Raw genomic sequence first — 12850 nt, 5'->3', positions numbered from 1 at the left:
CAATCTCCCCAGTGCGGATCTCCCGAGATGTCCTGAGGATGAATCCCTGCAAAAACTGACCAGAGTCACAGGAAAGGGCGTTTAGATTGTTAGAACGTGTGGTCATGTAGTGAGTAGATGCATTCATTTCGGTCAGTGTGTCATGGATGGATGGAAACGTATCTTTGTTGGATACGATATTAATGTACAAAGACAATCTCTGTTGCTGTCTTCTGTGTTTTAAGGACTTTAAGCCACACATGAATTTTTCTTCTGAGACGGACACCTCTCTGGCTTTAATATTTTTAATGAACATCACAGCTTTATTTTGTATGCGTTCCAGCATGTCGGAATGCGTGGCTGTATAAGGGTCCCAGACCTCGGCTGCGTATTCAAGAACAGGTCGACACAGCTGCTTATAAGCAATCAATTTCACTGCGACTGGGGCATCACTAATAGTATTTTTTAACAATCCAAGGATGCGTGATGCTTTCATACAAATATATTTAATATGTGTATTCCACTTATTGTCTTTTGAAAGGTACACACCAAGGTATTTTACAGTGTCACATGTGATTAAAGAGGTGTTCCCGAGATGGTGATTTATGGGGTATTTGTCTGTAAGCGATGTTTTCCCGAATGAAACAATAGTGCTCTTTTTGGCGTTAAATAACATACCATTGGACTGTCCCCATTGAAATAGGTTATCGAGGTCAGTTTGTAATAGTGTCATGTCGTTTGAGTTTGTAATAGGGTGATATACTAGAGTATCATCGGCAAAGAGGCGTATAGAACTATTGGTAACACAGTCAACTATATCATTTATAAACAAGATGAACAGAGTAGGGCCTAGTACGCTCCCCTGCGGGACTCCTGTGACCTGTACTGGATCCGACATCCCACCTCCTACCAGAACTTGCTGAGACCTACCTTGGAGGAAGGACGCTATCCAACGTATAAGTATGGGATTTATACCGAAGCCTAAAAGCTTAGTTAGGAGTTTGCTATGATTTACTACATCAAGCGCTTTAGAGAAATCTAAAATGGCTGCGTGTACAATGGATCCGGAGTCATTAAATTTGAGTATGTCATGGTTTACTGTTATCAGTTGGGTACAACACGAGAGACTTTTTCTGAAGCCGTGCTGGTTTGAGGAAATTTTGTTTGTAAGCTGCGCATTTAGCTGGTGAACGATTATATGTTCCAATAATTTACAGCATATACAAGTTAGAGAAATGGGGCGATAATTGGATGGTGAAGTTCGACTACCTTGTTTATAAATAGGAGTCACGTGGGCAATTTTCCATTCTTCGGGCAAGGTACCTGTTTGAAGTGAATAGTCAAATATGCTCGTCAAAAAAGCGGCTGTTCCTTCGGGGTCTAGAGTGAGTTGATTTTTTCCAATCTTGTCTGGGCCTGCGGCCTTACCAGTTTTCAGGTTATCTATTAATTTTAATACTCCGTTGGTTGAGATCGAAATATTTTGGGGATCGGCAATAAATGGCAGTGTAGGTAGAGGGGAAGGTTTCGAGAAGACGCTCTGAAAAAAGAATTTAGTATATTAGCAGTTTCATAATCATTTTCAGTCAATACTCCATTGTCTTGTTCCATCGACACAATTTTGTTTGCATTTCCTTTTAATTCTTTTATATATCTATAGAAGGGTTTGGTGTCACCCTCTACCAGTGGATTGTATAGTCTATTGGTCATGTAGTCTTTTTTGAGGTTTTTAAATAACTTTTTGTTACTTCGACGTAGTTGTTTGTATTTATTAAGTAATTCACTGTCTCCTTTTTTCTTATACAAGGAGTATAACTTACGTTGCTTGTTGCATGCACGCTTTGCAGATTTATTAAACCAGAGTGGTTCGTTTGGCCTTTTAGGCTGTCTTTGTCTGGTAGGAACATGATCATTTATTGCATTATGTAAGCCAAGTTTAAAAATGTTCCAAACGTTGTCTATGGTACCTCCAATGCCTATACACTCCGTTACCCGTTTGTGAATTGCAGCTAGTGACTTCTCAAAATTGGGCAAGTCAACTTGCTTGAACAGTCTAATAGGAGGTAGGTCTACATTGTTTTGAAGTTCCGCTGTCTGCGAAGTGGATATGTTTATTTCGATCATATAGTGGTCACTAAGACCAGGCTGTATGACGCTTGTATTCGTTATTCGGTAAGACAGGTCTGTACATACTAAGTCTAATGTGTTTCCAGCCACATGAGTGGGATCAGTTATTAGCTGGTCAAGTTGTAAGTCAAACAAATTGTCAAGGAAGTCTTTGTAGTGGGACCGGTTTGCCCCAACTATAACTTTTTGTTTCCAGTCTATGCCTGGTAAATTGAAATCACCAACGACTAGTAATTTGTTTGCTGGGTATGTTTGTTTGAGCTTTTGTATGTGAGAGAAAAGATCATCAATACTGTTTTTGGTAGGAGGTCGGTAGTAACATAATAAAGTACAAAATTGTTTTTCATGTATTTGGAAGGCAATTGATACTACTTCTGCATCAACAGTTGTGGCAACGATTTTGTGAGATATATCAGTTTTCACAGCTATGAGAACTCCGCCCCCGTGATCATCTCTATCCCTTCTGTAAATTACCTTATCACTTGGAAGGAAAAGTTGATTATTTAAAAATGATTTATCTATGTGTGTTTCAGTGATACATATTATATCATATTCTGAAGAAAGAGCTTGGATTTCGGTGAGCTTTCCTTTTATAGATTGGGAATTCACAGAAAGGAGTCTGATTTGATCTGATAGCTTTAATTCTTGGGGCCTGTCTTTATTATTTTGCTGTTGAAAATCTTGTAATTGTTTTCCGGGTCCTGATCTTTCTGCTCCCTTAACTCCTTTCTTAGAAGAAAATCCCTCTCTTGCTCTTCTTTATTCAAATCAAGGCGAGCAAAAACTCCAGTTATTTTTTGGGCATTGATTCTTTTCAATAAGTCCCATTTCTGAGTTTCAGAAGACAAGCACACTCTAATAGGTCTGAATTTGCTCTCTTTTTTAACACCTAAACGGGTGGTGTTTGACTTTGACACCTCCACGTTGAGACTCGCCGATCTAAAGAGGTCGGAGAGTCTCTCGATAGATTTCTCGAGAGTAGTGTCCCTATCCTTTTCCACTCCAAAAATAATGACATTTTTAGCACGGGATTCGTTGGTGATTTCGGTTTTGAGAGATTGCATTTGAACTTCTTGTACTCTTAACTGATTGTTTAGCACACTTGTAGACTGGTCGACTTTTTGGACTATCTGGGCATATGTTTGTTCATGTTTTTGAGACTGCGTTTGAAACTGTTCTCTAACTTGGGTTTCAATGTTTTCCATTCTAGAGTCAAGCGACTCGACAATTCTAAGAATAGACTCTTCTAGCCGGTCCTCAATAGTGCTAACTTTGGCAGTAAATAAATCTTGGACCGAGTCACAATCATTACAGTACCAATGAAACCCCTTCTTCCCGGCCGTGATCAGGTCACCTTTATCAAGAGCCACGCATTTCGCATGCAGCCACGCTAAGCATTTCTCACATTCAATAGCAGGTTCAGAGGCGTCAGTAATGATTTTACTGCATATTTTACAGTGATGCAGTTTGTTGGAGCTCCTTCTAGAGTCCCGTCTCTGAGTCAGAGATGAATCAGCACTGGATGCGCTGTTCGATCTTGGTTTATCTTTTGTATCTTTTACTTTAACAGGCATTTTCAGTTTTTACAGAGATGATTAGTACACAAGTGATTAAATTTTACAAGACAAAAGAAAATATTAATAAAATAAGAAATAAATAAAGAAAATAATATAATTGTAGACTTATTCAAATGCTAACCTGAAGGTGAAGTAAAGCCGTTTTTACAGAACGTTTTCACGTTATTACTGTATGTAATGAGTGTTATGAAACCGCGTCAACTAATTCGGACCATGTCCGCATAAAATACGCAAACTAGCGAAATATAATTAATGTCAAGGCTAATTAAACGGAAATAAGCGATAACCACCCATCTAAAAGATGCCATAGAACTAACTGAAACTCTATTATTAAAAAATACAATGTTTTGGGAGTTGTCTGCTCCATAAATAGTAGAATTTTTATGTCGGCTCAAATTATGATCGTTGCTGAAATGTAGTCCTAAACCCCATAGCACGTTTTACTCTCGCGACCGTTTTCGTCAGAGCATAAATACACCTGCAGTTAGTTCCTTTCGACAAAAATCTGTCCTACTGTGTTTCGCCAGGGAAATAACCTAATATCAGAAGCCCAGACATTCTGATAACTTTTAGCTGTATCAAAGTAAGCTTTCTAAGCTATCACTATAGTTTAGATGGTCATTTTATTTCTGTTTTGTTTTCAGCGTGATGCATAAGCAGCTATTATTTTTAATAATAAGATTATTAAAAGCTAGGACTTTATAAACAGGAGTGTATGACCTTTTCAAGTGTTTTCTTTAATTTGACTTTTGACGCAGTGGTCGTATTGCTTCGAATAGTATATTTTACATGTATTAGCTGTTGATATTGTATAAACAACAGCAATGCTAAGACTAACTACTACGAACCGTTCAGAACAGATCTATACATTCTCACCGAACTTCTCGAACGTGAAAACTCTTTTTGGTAAAAAATGTGCTTTTGGTAATGCATGTTTTTGCTACTTTTTTATAATTTTGGAATAAAATTGTCATTTTAAAATTTCATCACAATGATCCTATTTTCATACCTACTTAACTGAGAGGTTTGAAATCTTTTGCAAGAGCTTACTTTTGTTTGACCAAAACCTGTTAACTCTACTTTATACACTTTTCAGAATAAAATTGCATTATCAATTTAAATTTGTGTCAATGGTCACAGCGTAACGAATTTCGATTTAGCCATCGAAACAACAAAACACCTCAAAAACTTAACACGAACTTTTGTATCTATCTAAAGCAAGCTGAAGTTGCAAGGTTAAAAGAGTGCATGGCTCTCAGTCATTCAATCATAGATTCAAAACTCATAGATGATCATAGATCAAGCAAACCTTTCACCAAGTGGTTATCACTAATTGCCTAGCTGGAGTAGGTCATGCATACAAATGTTGAGACCACTGCCACTTCTGTCATCAAAGTTGTAAACTCGTCAGTATATTGTCATGTATGTTGTCATGTATATAGTCATGTATATAGTATGTAGCTAAGAGCTGCGTACTGACTGTGTCAGCTGCAGGTGTGTAGCTATATTTTCCTTCTCGCTATGTTGAGTTGACACAGTTTGAAAACTATTGTCTTTGTTCATGAATGTAATGAGCAAAGCCTGGTATCGTTCATGGCAGCATTGCTGCATGTATCCTTAAATGCATTTTTCGACAATCAGCTAAATGTAGACCTTAACTTTAGTAAAAGAAGTTGTGCATTATGGAGCAATATTGTAGTCATCAATATTTCATGACACATCTATACAAACAGTCCTTAAGATTACTATGTTGTAAAGTTTATGAGCACTATACCTGCTGCAGTGCTATATGCTTGCTTCATTGGTGAAGGCTGTAGGGACTCTGTTATAATTTATCATATTAATCTACTTGATTGTCTATCGAGGCACACTTACTGCTCAGCTACCGCTGTGCCGATGTAAAAGGATATGGACATTAATAGATATATAACAGTTTGCTCCATATCTAGTTGTATAATATCAAACAGTTACTGTATGAACTCTGTTTCACCGACTGCACTCAAAAAAATTTTCAATACCAAATTTTCTCCTGTTAACATCTATCTGTTAATGGTTTTTACTGTATGTATCTTTAAAAATTGAAATCAATTTAGTGTTTCATTAAAATATAGTGGTAGTGCAAGTATAGTGGTGTCACCTTCAAAATTTTATCCTTTTTTCAAAATCGAGAATGCTGTAGTGACCTCTTTGTTCAGTCTTCTAAAAATAGCTTCCAATGTTAACAGATAAATTATCACCATTCCCTTTCCCTCTAATTAAAAGCGCTGACGACTACTTTGATCCTAGTTTATGACGTGGTAGGTCTACAGTAGTTGGGTGGCTGTGAGTGCAGTTGTCGTGTAGGAATAGATTTCATTGTTCTTACAAGATAAGGTCTAACCAGCTTTCGGAATAAAGATCTTACCAATAATAAATATGTTATTGAGGCGAAGCCATCTAGTGACAATGTGCAATTAACACACTATTCCACTTGTTTATGTTGTTGACCTCTTGATATGCATCGTCTGTTTCCCTCACCATTCCTGCTTCTCAAGAGCTTTCTTTGAAAGTTGATCTGTTGTTAAAAGGCATTCAGTAGTTGCATTTGTCATTTGAGTCACCAGATGTCTATGAATTGTGCATCCTAACTTTCACCTACACATACTTTATTTTATTAGCTGAGAATATTTTAATCACCTTGTTATATCTTTGCACTTACTTACTAGTTGTACTAATACATGCTCTAGATGTTTTGTAACCAAGTTCTTGTTACAGTGGTATTTTATTGGTTTTATGGTAGATGAGTTCAGTTCTTTTTTAATGATATATTTTGTGTTTATTACTGCTGTATTTAGCATGATTGATGCTCAGTGCTCATATGTTCTTATTACCTACAGTGATATGGTATATTGTATTTCAATGAATAGTACTGGATATCTCTATATGCACATAGGCTTAGTTTACCTTTCTCTGCATAGTAGAATAAGTTTAGCGGGAGATCACTGTTTACATTGTGACAGGATTAGCACTCCTATTGACTCGGGCTGGGTATCATATTGATATTTCATTGAGTTTCCTTGTTAGTTTAATCTACTCAACTCTACGTTGGTCTCAGGCTGAATCCTGTGAAGGAGGAATATCAATCGAGGTCTATGATAAGATCATACATTGTGGTATTTTATTCATAAGCAACAGAAGCTTTCATTTGATTTTGAAGACGTATATATGGAGTGGGTTATTATTTTTTACTAGTACACCCACAGACTTATGCACCGTGAGTGTAATAACCATGCACACAATTATTCTTAGGTGTGGGAAGATGGTTGCGCTTACCCAGAAATTCAAATATCTTGATTCGATTCCCATTCGGTGCAATATTTTTTCCTAATGTTCTTAGCGTGGTGACGAATGTACACGGCTCTTATTAGAGTAAAGACTGTGATCAGTTTTGGGGTTTGACATGTTATTGTGACAAATGCTCATACCAAATAGTACATGAAGTTTTATTACTGTGCTGCCAAAAAAGCTAGTTAAATAGACAAATGCTGGTGTTTGGTGATTAGTGGCGCTATCCATCTAGAGTCATTTGCTCTTCAACCCTTCTACAAGTTATTTTTGTCATACTGACAAATGGGTTTCCTGTGAAGAGATGATACAATGGTGATTAGCTTTGTGTCATTACTACCGCTGGATGAGCATCTAGGCACCAGCCATTGTAGCTTGCAGACAGCTGTACAAATGATTTTGAAGTATGTTAACAAGTTTTAGCCTTCAAATAACATGTCATCATCTATGTTATATAGGAGACCAGCCTATGATGAGTTAGTACTGTGTTTTCATCTAGCCTTCCATTCACTGTCTCTACGTCTATTTTGGTAACTACTCAAATTGTCATCATTTGCTGCCATTTATTGCTGTCATTTGTATATAAACAAATACTTAACCTCGGTTGTCATATGTATTTTCAAAGGGGTCGGGAGGCAGGTGTTCGTAGAGGGAGCATCACTAGTTCCAACGGCCATGCTGGGCGATCACTTTGCGTGAATACTAGCTTGACAGGTAAGTTGCAACTGTTTCTCTCATTGTTCTCAAAGGTTGAACTGCAGCCACCTACGATTTAAAAGCTTATCTTGTAGCTGGTGACCTAATTTTTGCTTTTAGCATCTCATATTTTGAGCAGTTGCTGTTGTTGTATGAAACACTGTATATGCTTTGTGACATGGTGATAAAAGAAAGAGTTGGGCTCACCATCAGACCCCTTTAGTTATCTATCGTGCCCCGTAATTGAACATCTGTGTGTGTATAAAGCGAAAGAAGAAAGTGGTGCAGACCTTTGTTCTTTAGGCTATTAGATTTTGCTGAAACTTGGGTTCTATTTTTATTTGTAATCTCATGCAAGATAATACTGCTACTTTATTGTAATCAGACGCTAACAGATTCTTAAATTTATGAACAGTTAGAGCCATTTGAATTTTTTTTGAGATAATTCGCTGGTTTGCATACTTTGCATTATACTTTGCAACAAAGGTAAACGTCTGCAGAACACCACATCTAAACACACGGTAAACGTCTACAGAACACCACATCTAAACACAAATGGTAAGCGTCTGCAGAGCACCACAACTAAACGCAAATGGGCATTATTGTGGACTCTCGCTATATGATTTTAATTCGTTCCAGTGTTGGCATTGTAAGGCGAGCATTTTATATAGAGGGGTATAAAAACCCATGGTAATTGGCTAATGCAAATACCCCTGGTGAAAATCATCAACATTTTATATAAAAAATGTACATGTTTAAAATTAGAAACAAAATAATATGTTAACCTTGGTCACTATTATAGCTCCCTACAGTAACTAAATAGTGTATTTGGGGTTATGATCTGCAATAAAGTGTAACGTTACAATGTACTATGTGCAACACATATCGTAGGGAGTTCTCATTTTTGAGGCAGACGTATAAAATAAACATTGATTTTACCTTAAATGAATTTATCTTACTGAACGCATACATAAAGTTGAGTTTTAGTATGTATTTTTAACTATTTCACTCAACTTCAACCTTTTCATTGCTAAAATTTTATCACCTAGCTCTTTCTTTCATCGTAACCTGAGGGCGCATTGTAGAGCTTTCTACATTTTGTGTTGCATCGATTTTTTCAAACTAGACAACGGGAAGTTGTCATATTATAACGTATCAAGTGAGGCCGAAAAGTCTTCAGAAGATTGAGAAGTGTTGATAGCTGCTCAGTAACTATGTTGGAATGTAGATCACCACTCTTCCCATTAACCATGATATTTGAGTAACTAGCAACTTGCTGCGGCACGATCAAATGCCATTATATAGTGACTCTGTTCTTAATACTTGCTGACATTCCCATATCACTTATCCTAAATCAAATCAGGCAGATGAATATATTCTCCTTATACTAGCAATTTAATTAGCCTTCTTCCTTCAGTAGTTGATGCTTTTATGCTAATTTAAGAGCAGCATTGCTTCAACTCACTTGTTCTATACTCCGAAATGTGTTATTATAACAGCTGGTAGGTGACAACCTACGATGTCTCTGCTGTATTCCTAAAAGTTTCTGCTCGATTTGGTAGCACAGTCAACCCATTTACATATAAAAAAAACTTGTCTAAGATCTCGGTCTTGTTTTAGAACCGTTGGATGTTGGAGCAGATATTTTCATGCAATTATTTGCTAGTGGTATAAATATGGTGGGTCCTGATACATTTGAAGTTGAAGCTGAACATTTTAAAATTACAAATTAAAAAATAAGATATAGCGGTTAAAAATATAGCCTGAAAAAAATTACAAAACATAACAAACACAAAAAGTAATATTAATAAAGACATGTGTGAACCCTTGCCATACGACATTACCCTAGGACACTTATATTTCGCTAGTATTTAGTTTCATGAGTAGCTCACAGAGTAAAATTTCGAAGCAACTTAATTTCGCAGCTCTGATGAGTGCGAAAATATAGTGATGTGAAAATAAATGCAGTGGAACAAACATAATTAGATTCCTCAGGTTCAGTTCACCGATAAAGAAAATTTCAATTTGCGACTAGTTTGTAATTGTGAGCCGCAGGTAGAATGGTGTGGGCAAGGTCGATAATGCAATTTGATCGCTTGCTGCCATTTGTTTCTTGGACTATCAACAGGCACGTTTTCACTGGGGCAGCTGGCCGGCTGAGCCGCCCCAACTTTTTGGGAATTTTTTACGGTAAGTACAGTCCAAGTCGGATAACTCGCCCTCAGATAAAATGTAACATTTCATCTCAAACACAAGGTCAACTCAAATGGATTTGTTTGGTCAGTTCCAACACAATGATAAATTCCTTCAGATAACTCGACCTCAACATCATTTATTTGAAAAGTTATTTGCCCAACGGCCATGGACGCGGTTTTTATCGCTGTAGAATATCATTTCATTCCAAGCCATAGAGACAAACATCAACTTCTAGTAGTTCTTAGGCATCATTATTATCATCATCAGAGGCAAAATATTTTTGTTAACGACTTTTATAAAGGTTTGCAGAAGATTAAGTTTTATCAAACACCCGCTTGGCAATGTCCCATCGAAAGCGTAAAAGCCTCCGAATGAACTTAAAATAAAATCGGCAAAATTGATCTTTGTTAAAACGCTCAAAAAAGAAAGATGTCTTTTTTCTGAGCGTTTTAACTGCGGTCATGTTTTGCCTATTTTAATTTAAAAACGCCTCGTCAGTCACATCACTTAAAACAAAACAAATCTCAAAAAATTACAAGTTATTGAAGAGGTGTCAGTGGTGAATCTAAACCTTTCCAGAGCCATGCTGCTTGTGTAGTACTGTGAGTGTCAGTGCATGTGTCTTATTTTCTTTCAACACACGGTGCTCACTGCATTGATTGATGTCCCCAGCAAACGATAACGCTACTAATGTGTGTGCATTGACATCAAATTCCTATCATTATAAATCATTCTTAATGGGAAAGTAATCATAATTAATTGCAAAATAATATCGTAATAAATTTTGACAGTCAAGTTATTTTGTTGGTTTATATTTTAACGATGCTATAGTGGTCGTTAAAAACGTTAAAATAAATGTCGTTATAAAATTCCATTCTACAATATCAATGAACAAAGCTATTTAGTTTCGCTTTTTCGCTCGTTTGTTATGATAGTTTAGTTTTGCACATGAAACTTTCGCGAGAGGATGACACTGCGAAAACGCGAAAGTTAGATGCCGCGAATACATAAGTGTCTTAGGGTAATTCATTCTGATGTTGGCATCCTAAAGTGAAAATGTCGTATGGAGGGGGTATAGAAACCCATAGTAATTATCTAATGCAAACACCCCATGGTAAAAGACATCACAATGTTATATGCGTACTGTACTTATAAAAAATATGTGGAAATGTGATCACAAGCGCTTAATTAAAAGCTCAAACAAACAGTTAATTGCAGCCATTACGAAAACGCTGTATTTTGGAATCCCTTTATTTCCATGGAGCACTCAACTCGATGTGGTTGTTGTTTTGACACATGATGTTATCACGTGAAATGAAAGGCCAATAAAAAGCTCAATATAAAACATCTCGTAGCACTAGTTTATGACGAACACTGCGGGTTCTACCAGAAAGTCCGTATCAAATATAGACGCCGCTACTTTACAGTTTTGCTTCGGCTTGGTCTAATCGTCTAGTCATAATTTGATCATGTGACCCATACTTCCTGCCAAATTGCGTGAACAATTTCTGTAGCATTTTTCGACTCTCACAGGTGACCAGCAGGCTCTTCATGTTTATCAGAGGATAATATGCACTCCTTCGAGCTAATTTTAAAAAAAATGAACTAATTTTAGACTAGGTTTTAAGATATCAGTGCTCAAAGTGACAGCATTGCAATGATAATGAAACAGACACATAAGGACAATGGACTTGGATTTTTTGAATGCGTGTAGTATATTTGTGAAAATATTTCGACCAATGAAGTTGCATGCAAGTGTAAACAGAAGCACATCGTGTTCAACTACGTCCCATTTGAGCTGTTTTGGAGAGGTATTCATGATGGCTGCAATTAACTGTCTGTTTTTTAACTTTTAAGAGCTTGTAATCAACATTTCCACATATCTTGAACCTACAACACAGCAGAATAAAACATGGTGAATCTTTTGATACCAAATAATTGTAGCCTAATGTTAATTTTGTTGCAAGTCACTCTTTAACCTTAGTAACTATAGTTACCTAGAGTAACTTTGTCGTATTTAGTAGTTATGGTCTGCAATAAAATGTAACATGACAATTTAATATGTGCAGTACATTATACCGTAAAGAGTTATTACCTTGGGGACAGATGTATTACATAAACGTTGAATTTAACTTAAATGTATTTAGCTTACTAAACACATACTTGAAGCTAAGTTTTAGTACGTATTTCACTTCAACTTTGCCATCACTATACTTTACAACGAATAATGCTGAACTGAGAGAGAGTTGGTATCGTAACTCTTTCAGGCGTTGTGAGAGGGAGTTTGACGAAAAGCATATCGGCATCTTCATTATTTCGACGTGTTCAGCACACCGACTGCTAATTTTTAAAGAAATTTTTGTTGATATCGTATAGCAAAAAAAAGTCGTATGGCGAGGATGAAAAAACATCGTGCTCAAAAATCATAGGCCTATAACATGGACATGGTAACCCGAGGGTGCACTGTACGAATAACTATAGTACTGAACAAGTACTGCAGGTAACTGACACCAAGCATCTAAACAAATGTATTATATAACACTATACAATAAGCTAAATACTATATAAAAAGCCTAAATAGTAATGTGCTAAATAATGAGGTTTTATTGTTACTTTATCATAGGGACATGCTAAAGGTAGTGTCAGCTCAACGATGTGTAGGTTTGGAGGTAGAGGTTACTGTTAATCTAGCATACCCAAGGTTGAGTTCAGACTAATTCTGCTGATATATATTGTTATTATTTATATATTTGTATGGTTTCTTTTTAATTGATGCTTTACTTGTACTTACGAAACCGCAATATTTTGAGAAGCTTTTTATCTTGTTATGTCAGAAATGATTTTGAGTGAGGAGTCAAATATTTGCCCAAATGTCACGGCATATAATGAAAAATTGGTATGCTGCGGTGATCATAGAGAGATCTGACTGTGTTTTGGAGATCGATGTTCTT

General features: G+C 36.5%; 2 protein-coding genes across 3 annotated transcripts in view; one reads left to right on the top strand and one right to left on the bottom strand.

The window, feature by feature from the left end:
* Positions 1 to 3944, bottom strand: part of LOC137406031 (uncharacterized) — a 36023-nt gene extending 32079 nt beyond the window's left edge. Inside the window, exon 1 of the mRNA XM_068092545.1 lies at positions 3805 to 3944. The gene's annotated coding sequence lies outside the window, so the exon portion shown is untranslated. The remainder of the gene's footprint in view (positions 1 to 3804) is intronic.
* A 256-nt stretch (positions 3945 to 4200) lies between these two features.
* The window catches only part of LOC137406448 (peripheral plasma membrane protein CASK-like), a 107327-nt gene continuing 98677 nt past the window's right edge, over positions 4201 to 12850 (top strand). For both annotated transcript variants that reach the window (XM_068093032.1, XM_068093031.1), the window contains exons 1-2: positions 4201 to 4266; positions 7633 to 7721. The gene's annotated coding sequence lies outside the window, so the exon portion shown is untranslated. The remainder of the gene's footprint in view (positions 4267 to 7632; positions 7722 to 12850) is intronic.

Source organism: Watersipora subatra, chromosome 10, assembly GCF_963576615.1.
Source record: "Watersipora subatra chromosome 10, tzWatSuba1.1, whole genome shotgun sequence".
Lineage (NCBI taxonomy): Eukaryota > Metazoa > Bryozoa > Gymnolaemata > Cheilostomatida > Watersiporidae > Watersipora > Watersipora subatra.
Note: the sequence above shows the minus strand (reverse complement) of the source record. Positions and strands in the feature narration are given on the sequence as shown.